The sequence below is a fragment of the Heterodontus francisci genome, chromosome 35 (assembly GCF_036365525.1).
Source record: "Heterodontus francisci isolate sHetFra1 chromosome 35, sHetFra1.hap1, whole genome shotgun sequence".
Classification (NCBI taxonomy): Eukaryota; Metazoa; Chordata; class Chondrichthyes; order Heterodontiformes; family Heterodontidae; genus Heterodontus; species Heterodontus francisci.
Window position 1 is genome coordinate 17985313 of NC_090405.1, and position 10468 is coordinate 17995780.

At 44.2% G+C, this 10468-nt stretch overlaps 1 non-coding gene across 1 annotated transcript; it reads left to right on the forward strand.

Annotated features, from left to right (window-relative positions):
- The first annotated feature begins 3426 nt into the window (after positions 1 to 3426).
- On the forward strand, positions 3427 to 3499 carry trnaf-gaa (transfer RNA phenylalanine (anticodon GAA)). The gene has a single exon. It is a non-coding gene; the product is annotated as a tRNA-Phe (tRNA).
- The last annotated feature ends 6969 nt before the right edge of the window (positions 3500 to 10468 follow it).

Below are 10468 nucleotides of genomic sequence, written 5' to 3' on the forward strand. Positions count from 1 at the left end.
GGGGTGGGGCAAGAGATAACAAAGGAGAAGGTGCAGATTGGACCAGGCCACATAGCTGACCAAAAGGTCACGGAGCAAAGGCAAACAATATGTTATTGGTGTGTTGAAAGACAAAGCATTAGTACAGATTAGGTGTGAATACACTGAATATTGAACAGCAGCAAATGCAAACCTGAAAAAAAACCTGAAAAAAAACAGTGGGTAAGCAAACTGAACAAACTAAGATGAAATGAAATAAATGCAAAAAAAGATTGTAAAAAATGTAAAAAAGAATGTAAAAAAAAAGGAAGAAAAAACAACTAAAAATGAAGGTAAAATGGGGGACTGTCATGCTCTGAAATTATTGAACTCAATGTTCAGTCCGGCAGGCTGTAGTGTGCCTAATCGATAGATGAGATGCTGTTCCTCGAGCTTGCGTTGATGTTCACTGGAACACTGCAGCAATCCCAGGACAGAGATGTGAGCATGAGAGCAGGGGGGAGTGTTGAAATGGCAAGCAACCGGAAGCTCAGGGTCCTGCTTGCGGACTGAGCGGAGATGTTCCGCAAAGCGGTCACCCAGTCTGCGCTTGGTCTCCCCAATGTAGAGGAGACCACACTGTGAGCAGCGAATACAGTATACTACATTGAAAGAAGTACAAGTAAATCGCTGCTTCACCTGAAAGGAGTGTTTGGGGCCTGGGATAGTGAGGAGAGAGGAGGTAAATGTGAAGGTATTACACCTCCTGCGATTGCAGGGGAAGGTGCCCTGGGACGGGGACGAGGTGGTGGGGGTAATGGAGGAGTGGACCAGGGTGTCGCGGAGGGAACGATCCCTTCGGAATGCTGACAGGGGAAGGGAGGGGAAGATGCGACTGGTAGTGGCATCACGCTGAAGGTGGCGAAAATGGCGGAGGATGATCCTTTGGATATGGAGGCTGGTGGGATGAAAAGTGAGGACAAGGGGAACCCTGTCACGGTTCTGGGAGGGAGGGGAAGGGGTGAGGGGAGAGGTGCGGGGAATGGGTCGGACACGGTTGAGGGCCCTGTCAACCACAGTGGGGGGAAATCCTCGGTTGAGGAAAAAGGAGGTCATATCAGAAGCACCGTCATGGAAGGTAGCATCATCAGAGCAGATGCGTCGGAGACGGAGAAACTGGGAGAATGGAATGGAGTCCTTACAGGAGGTAGGGTGTGAAGAAGTGTAGTCGAGGTAGCTGTGGGAGTCGGTGGGCTTATAATGGATATTGGTAGACAACCTATTCCCAGAGATGGAGACAGAGAAGTCGAGGAAGGGAAGGGAAGTGTCAGAGATGGACCATGTGAAGGTGAGAGAAGGGTGGAAATTGGAAGCAAAGTTGATAAAGTTTTCCAGTTCGGGGCGGGAGCAGGAAACGGCACCGATACAGTCATCAATGTACCGGAAAAAGAGTTGGGAGAGGGGGCCTGAGTAGGACTGGAACAAAGAATGCTCGACATATCCCACAAAAAGACAGGCATAACTAGGACCCATGCGGGTACCCATAGCGACACCTTTTACTTGAAGGAAGTGCGTGGAGTTGAAGTGCTCCCGCCCCGAACTAGAAAACGTTATCAACTTTGCTTCCAATTTCCACCCTTCTCTCACCTTCACATGGTCCATTTCTGACACTTCCCTTCCCTTCCTCGACTTCTCTGTCTCCATCTCTGGGAATAGGTTGTCTACCAATATCCATTATAAGCCCACCGACTCCCACAGCTACCTCGACTACACTTCTTCACACCCTACCTCCTGTAAGGACTCCATTCCATTCTCCCAGTTTCTCCGTCTCCGACGCATCTGCTCTGATGATGCTACCTTCCATGACGGTGCTTCTGATATGACCTCCTTTTTCCTCAACCGAGGATTTCCCCCCACTGTGGTTGACAGGGCCCTCAACCGTGTCCGACCCATTCCCCGCACCTCTCCCCTCACCCCTTCCCCTCCCTCCCAGAACCGTGACAGGGTTCCCCTTGTCCTCACTTTTCATCCCACCAGCCTCCATATCCAAAGGATCATCCGCCGCCATTTTCGCCACCTTCAGCGTGATGCCACTACCAGTCGCATCTTCCCCTCCCTTCCCCTGTCAGCATTCCGAAGGGATCATTCCCTCCGCGACACCCTGGTCCACTCCTCCATTACCCCCACCACCTCGTCCCCGTCCCAGGGCACCTTCCCCTGCAATCGCAGGAGGTGTAATACCTGCCCATTTACCTCCTCTCTCCTCACTATCCCAGGCCCCAAACACTCCTTTCAGGTGAAGCAGCGATTTACTTGTACTTCTTTCAATGTAGTATACTGTATTCGCTGCTCACAGTGTGGTCTCCTCTACATTGGGGAGACCAAGCGCAGACTGGGTGACCGCTTTGCGGAACATCTCCGCTCAGTCCGCAAGCAGGACCCTGAGCTTCCGGTTGCTTGCCATTTCAACACTCCCCCCTGCTCTCATGCTCACATCTCTGTCCTGGGATTGCTGCAGTGTTCCAGTGAACATCAACGCAAGCTCGAGGAACAGCATCTCATCTACCGATTAGGCACACTACAGCCTGCCGGACTGAACATTGAGTTCAATAATTTCAGAGCATGACAGCCCCCATTTTACTTTCATTTTTATTTATTTTTTGTTCCTTTTTTTTTACATTCTTTTTTACATTTTTTACAATCTTTTTTTGCATTTATTTCATTTCATCTTAGTTTGTTCAGTTTGCTTACCCACTGTTTTTTTTCAGGTTTTTTTTCAGGTTTGCATTTGCTGCTGTTCAATATTCAGTGTATTCACACCTAATCTGTACTAATGCTTTGTCTTTCAACACACCAATAACATATTGTTTGCCTTTGCTCCGTGACCTTTTGGTCAGCTATGTGACCTGGTCCAATCTGCACCTTCTCCTTTGTTATCTCTTGCCCCACCCCCACCTCACTTGCTTAGAATCTGTGACTTTTCTAATATTTGTCAGTTCCAAAGAAGGGGCACTGACCCGAAACGTTAACTTTGCTTCTCTTTCCACAGATGCTGCCAGACCTGCTGAGTGGTTCCAGCATTTCTTGTTTTTGTTTCAGATTTCCAGCATCCGCAGTATTTTGCTTTTATTTTTGTGAGTTTGAGTGCCATTTTGTTTTTCCCTTTTTTAAGGCTTCATGAGCAGAGAGCACAGGGAGTGTTTGAAATGAGCAAGCCTCGCTTTGATTCAGGACTCTTACCTCTCTGCAGCATCTCACTATGAAAGATTGAATTTGATCTCATTTCATTCTCAGCTCGGGGTCTGTGCGGCTCAGTGGCACTTCTGGCTGTCTCCCGCTTCACAATCCATCAGTACTGAGAAAGCAATGGGGAATATTACTCACATGTTGTATTCTTTAATTTTTTGGAAAACTTGAATGTATGTATTTTCTTCCAAAACAAGGACACCAAGCCACTGTTAATGTAGGGCTGAAATAGCTCAGTTGGGAGAGCGTTAGACTGAAAATCTAAAGGTTCCTGGTTCAATCTCGGGTTTCAGCAATTTTGCTTCCTTATGCGTCCCTTGCCTTGGTTCTGATTTTCCAGTTGCACAATTTACTTTGAGATGATTTACCAAGCACCAGTGGATTGAATTTGAGAAACAACACAGAGTCATTTACAGCACAGAAGGTGGTCGTTTGGCCTATCATGTCCATGCTGGCTCTCCCCGGAGCAATCTAGTCAGTTCCACTCACCAGCTCGATCCCTTTCCTCCTGCAAGTTTCTTTCCTTCAAGTATCCATTAATTTCCTTTTCAAATCATTGATTGTCTCTGCTTCCACCACACTCGTGGGCCAAGACATTACCACCCACAGGATAAAAAATTCCAACTCATCAAGGATGGGAAATACTTATATCTTCTCTATTTGCTTATTCTCTATTTCTATGAGAATAGACTGGCAGTCAACATGAAAGGAAACCCAAAAATCTTCGAGCAGCATGTAAATGATAAGTGGGTAGTAAGAGGTTGAGTCGGGCCTATTAGGGACAAAAAGGATAATATAAGCTTAGAGGTGCAGGGCAATGTTAATCTACTTAATGAGTACTTCGCATCAGTGATCACTAAGGAAGTGGAATTTGACAAAATATCAGTTGAAGTGAAGAAAGTAGAGGAAATGGAGAGAGTACAAATTAGGAGAGGGAGGTACTAAAAAGGCTGGCTGTGCTTAGGGAAGATAAATCACCTGGTCCGGATGGCTCACATCCCAGGTTGCGAAAGGAAATGCGGATGCAGATAACGGAAGGGCTTGCTATAATCTTCCAATCTTCCCTGGATACGGGGGAGGTGCCAGAGGATTAAACAGTGGCAAATGCGACACCCTTATTCAAGAAAGGGTGTAAGGACAGTCCGGGTAACTACAGGCTAGTTAGATTAACAGCAGCGGTGGGTAAGGTTTTAGAAAGAATAATCAGGGTAAAAAATCAACAGTCACTTGGAGAGGTTCGAGTTAATTAAGGAGAGTGAGCATGGATTTATAAATGGGAGTTCATGCTTGACTAATCTAACTGCATTTTTTGATGAACTAACAGAGCAGGTTGATGAAGGGAATGCAGTGGATGTTGTTTCTCTGGATTTTAAGGAAGCGTTTGACAAGGTACCACATAAAAGGGCGGTTAACAAAATTGAGGTTCGTGGTATAGGAGGGTCAGTGTCCAATTGGATAGAAAATTGGTTTAAGGACAGAAAACAGCGAGTCTTATTAAATGGTTCTTTGTCAGACTGGAGGATAGTCGACAGTGGTGTTCCCCAAGGGTCAGTGCTAGAACCACTGCTTTTTTTGCTCAAGGTAATTGACTTGGAATATTGAATACAGAGTAGAATCTCAAAATATGCCGATGACACCAAACTTGGAGGAGCGGCAAACAGTGAGGATGATATGAACTGCCTGCAACAGGACAGTGATAGGCTCGCAGAATGGGCAGACAGGTGGCAGATGGAATTTAATAGTGACAAGTGTGAGGTGATGTAAAGGAATAGGGAGAGGCAATATATACTTAATGGCACAGTTCTAAAGAGTGTGCTGGAATAGAGGAACTTGGGGTTCATGTGCATCAATCTTTGAAGGTGGCAAGACATATTGCGAGAGTGGTTCGCAAAGCATATGGGATCTTGGGCTTTATAAATAGAGGCATTGAGTACAAAAGCAGGGAAGTTATGCTGAACCATTATAAAACTCTGGTTCGGCCCCAATTGGAGTGTTGCTTCCAGTTCTGCTCAGCAGACTTTAGAAAGAATGTGAGGGTCCTTGAGAGGACGCAGAGGTGATTTACCAGAATGGATCCAGGGATGGGGGATTTTAGTTACAAGGTTAGGTTGGAAAAGCTAGGATTATTCTGCCTATATCAAAGGAGATTGAGTGGAGAATTGATAGAGGTGTATAACACCTCTGGAGAACAGGCCATCCTGGACTGGGTATTGTGCAATGAGAAAGGATTAGTTAACAATCTTGTTGTGTGGGGTCCCTTGGGGAAGTGCGCCCATAATATGATAAAATTCTTCATTAAGATGGATTGTGAGAGAGTTGATTCCGAGACTCGGGTCCTGAATCTAAATAAAGGAAACTATGAAGGTATCAGCCGGGAGTTGGCTATGATAGATTGGGGAACGTTACTTAAAGGGTTGACAGTGGATAGGCAATGGCTAGCATTTAAAGAGCGCACGGATGAATTACAACAATTGTTCATTCCTGTCTGTGCAAAAGTAAAACAGGAAGGGTGGCTCAACTGTGGCTTACAAAAGAAATTAAGGAAAGTATTAGATCCAAGGAGGAGAAATATAAAATGGCCAGAACAAGCAGCAAACCTGAAGATTGTGAGCAGTTTGGAATTTAGCAGAGGAGGACAAAAGGATTGATTAAGAAGGGGGAAATAGAGTATGAGAGTAAGCTAGCAGAGAACACAAAAACTGACTGGAAAAGCTTCTATAGATATGTGTAGAGAAAAAGATTAGTGAAGACAAATGTGGGCCCCTTACAGTCAGAAACGGGGGAATTTATAATGGGGAACAAAGAAATGGCAGACCAATTAAATACATACTTTGGATCTGTCTTCACAAAGGAGGATACAAATTATCTCCCAGAAAGGTTGGGGAACATAGGGTCTAGTGAGAAGGAGGAACTGTATGAAATCAGTATTAGTAGGGAATGTTTGGGAAATTGATGGGATTGAAGGCCGATAAATCCCCAGGGCCTGATAATCTACATCCCAGAGTAATTAAGGAAGTGGCCCTTGAAATAGCAGATGCATTTCTGGTCTTTTTTCAAAATTCTATCGACTCTGGAACAGTTCCAATGGATTGGACGGTAGTTAATGTAACTCCACTATTTAAAAAAAGAGGCAGAAAGAAAACAGCCAATTTTATACCGGTTAGCCTGACATCAGTCGTGGGGAAAATGCTGGAGTCCATTATAAAAGATGTAATAGCAGAGTGCAATAATAACTCGTCTCCACTCCTGGTATTTCTAAATCCCACACATTCACAATAATGTGAACAATTATTTCCTGTTGTGTCTCTCTCAGATTTGTAAACTTCACTGGATTGGAGTGAGGTGACATCTACTGGCGGGAAGCAAGAACTGCAATCAAGCAGCAGAAACTCCACAGTCTGTCAGGGTTAAAGAAACATTGCAATGTGAGGAGACAGCGAAGTGGTTTGATTGGGTAGATGGAGACATGATTCCACTTGTGGTGGTGTCTGAAGCAAAGGCCAGAAATACAAAATTGTCAGTAATAAAAGAAATGAGGAATTCATGAAAAATGTAGTAACGTAGTGAATGGTTAGAATGTGGATAGAATAGAAAGTGAGATTGGATGGACAGAAGCAGTCTGAAAGGATGGCTGAAACAAAAGGTGAGTGCCCTGAAACGTTAACTGTGTTTCTCACAGCACAGATGCTGCCAGAGCTGCTGAACATTTCCAGCACTTTCTGTTTTTATCTCAGCATTTGCAGAATGTTGCTTTGATCTGAAAAAAAATGGATGATTGGCTGGGGGGTTCCAGTGAAATTCCACAGCAGCTAATAAAGCTTGACCTGTCAGTGGCTCGTTGGTCTAGGGGTATGATTGTCGCTTAGGGAGCATGGTTAATTAACATGCGAGAGATCCCGGGTTCAAGTCCCGGACGAGCCCTGGTCTGCTGGCATTTTTAGATTAAGGTTATCTATTGGTTTCAGCCTTGCAGAAGGTGGAATTGACTTCCATGCAGAGCTGGCTTGAGGACCAGACAACTGGATTCAAAGAGCTTGTCGACAAAATTGCAATTAACTAAATGTACAGAAAGCCAAGTGGGAATATAAAGTTGTTGCTGTAATTGTGACCTGACTCCAAAAACGACAGGACTGGGTTCTGGACTGGAATGGAATGGAATTCTTCAGTGTTTCTGTTGTTTGGCTTGCATTGACTCATCGATTTTCTTGTTTTTCACTTTGTCGATGCCTTTGAATAATTGTGGATCCTTCTTCAGGGTGTCTTCTTTCACCAGGTAGTTCTGACCTCCGATGATGTTGATTGTAATCAGCTTCAATTCGCTGATAGTTTTGGAAGTGAGCAGATTTCCTTTGCTTGAGTCTACAACATGGAACTCAGTCTGACATGTGGACCCATGGGAGGATTTGAATGCCATCCCTGCGTTGGAGTTGCATCCATCCAATAAGAGACCGAGTAGAAGTGACAGTTCTGTCAGTCGAATATGAGACTTTTAATGGCAGGGTTGTGAGTTTGAGTGCCATTCTGTTTTTCCCTTTTTTAAGGCTTCATGAGCAGAGAGTACAGGGAGTGTTTGAAATGAGCAAGTCTCGCTTTGATTCAGGACTCTTACCTCTCAGCAGCATCTCACTATGAAAGATTGAATTTGATCTCATTTCATTCTCAGCTCGGGGTCTGTGCGGCTCAGTGGCACTTCTGGCTGTCTCCCGCTTCACAATCCATCAGTACTGAGAAAGCAATGGGGAATATTACTCACATGTTGTGTTCTTTAATTTTTTGGAAAACTTGAATGTATGTATTTTCTTCCACAACAAGGACACCAAGCCACTGTTAATGTGGGGATGAAATAGCTCAGTTGGGAGAGCGTTAGACTGAAGATCTAAAAGTCCCGGGTTTCAGCAATTTTGCTTCCTTATGCGTCCCTTGCCTTGGTTCTGATTTTCCGGTTGCACAATTTACTTTGAAATTATTTACCAAGCACCAGTGGATTGAATTTGAGAAACAACACAGAGTCATTTACAGCACAGAAGGTGGTCGTTTGGCCTATCACGTCCATGCTGGCTCTCCCCGGAGCAATCTAGTCAGTTCCACTCACCAGCTCGATCCCTTTCCTCCTGCAAGTTTCTTTCCTTCAAGTATCCATCTAATTTCCTTTTCAAATCATTGATTGTCTCTGCTTCCACCACACTCGTGGGCCAAGACATTACCACCCACAACATAAAAAATTCCACCTCATCAAGGATGGGAAATACTTACATCTTCTATATTTGCTTATTCTCTATTTCCATGAGAATAGACTGACAGTCAACATGAAAGGAAACCCAAAAATCTTCGAGCAGCATGTAAATGATAAGTGGGTAGTAAGAGGTTGAGTCGGGCCTATTAGGGACAAAAAGGATAATATAAGCTTAGAGGTGCAGTGCAATGTTAATCTACTTAATGAGTACTTTGTATCAGTGATCACTAAGGAAGTGGAATTTGACAAAATATCAGTCGAAGTGAAGAGAGTAGAGTCAATGGAGAGGGTACAAATTGAGAGAGGGAGGTACTAAAAAGGCTGGCTGTGCTTAGGGAAGATAAATCACCTGGTCCGGATGGCTCACATCCCAGGTTGCGAAAGGAAATGCGGATGCAGATAACGGAAGGGCTTGCTATAATCTTCCAATCTTCCCTGGATACGGGGGAGGTGCCAGAGGATTAAACAGTGGCAAATGCGACACCCTTATTCAAGAAAGGGTGTAAGGACAGTCCGGGTAACTACAGGCTAGTTAGATTAACAGCAGCGGTGGGTAAGGTTTTAGAAAGAATAATCAGGGTAAAAAATCAACAGTCACTTGGAGAGGTTTGAGTTAATTAAGGAGAGTGAGCATGGATTTATAAATGGGAGTTCATGCTTGACTAATCTAACTGCATTTTTTGATGAACTAACAGAGCAGGTTGATGAAGGGAATGCAGTGGATGTTGTTTATATGGATTTTAAGGAAGCGTTTGACAAGGTACCACATAAAAGGGCGGTTAACAAAATTGAGGTTCGTGGTATAGGAGGGTCAGTGTCCAATTGGATAGAAAATTGGTTTAAGGACAGAAAACAGCGAGTCTTATTAAATGGTTCTTTGTCAGACTGGAGGATAGTCGACAGTGGTGTTCCCCAAGGGTCAGTGCTAGAACCACTGCTTTTTTTGCTCAAGGTAAGTGACTTGGATCTTGGAATACAGAGTAGAATCTCAAAATATGCCGATGACACCAAACCTGGAGGAGCGGCAAACAGTGAGGATGATATGAACTGCCTGCAACAGAACAGTGATAGGCTAGCAGAATGGGCAGACAGGTGGCAGATGGAATTTAATAGTGACAAGTGTGAGGTGATGTATTTTGGCATAAGGAATAGGGAGAGGCAATATATACTTAATGGCACAGTTCTAAAGAGTGTACTGGAATAGAGGGACTTGGGGTTCATGTGCATCAATCTTTGAAGGAGGCAAGTCATATTGCGAGAGTGGTTCGCAAAGCATATGGGATCTTGGGCTTTATAAATAGAGGCATTGAGTACAAAAGCAGGGAAGTTATGCTGAACCATTATAAAACTCTGGTTAGGCCCCAATTGGAGTGTTGCTTCCAGTTCTGCTCAGCAGACTTTAGAAAGAATGTGAGGGTCCTTGAGAGGACGCAGAGGCGATTTACCAGAATGGATCCAGGGATGGGGGATTTTAGTTACAAGGTTAGGTTGGAAAAGCTAGGATTATTCTGCCTTTCTCAAAGGAGATTGAGTGGAGAATTGATAGAGGTGTATAACACCTCTAGAGAACAGGCCATCCTGGACTGGGTATTGTGTAATGAGAAAGGATTAGTTAACAATCTTGTTGTTCCCTTGGGGAAGTGCGCCCATAATATGATAAAATTCTTCATTAAGATGGAGTTGATTCCGAGACTCGGGTCCTGAATCTAAACAAAGAAAACTATGAAGGTATGAGGCGGGAGTTGGCTATGATAGATTGGGGAACGTTACTTAAAGGGTTGACAGTGGATAGGCAATGGCTAGCATTTAAAGAGCGCATGGATTAATTACAACAATTGTTCATTCCTGTCTGTGCAAAAGTAAAACAGGAAGGGTGGCTCAACTGTGGCTTGCAAAAGAAATTAAGGAAAGTATTAGATCCAAGGAGGAGAAATATAAAATGGCCAGAACAAGCAGCAAACCTGAAGATTGTGAGCAGTTTGGAATTTAGCAGAGGAGGACAAAAGGATTGATTAAGAAGGGGGAAATAGA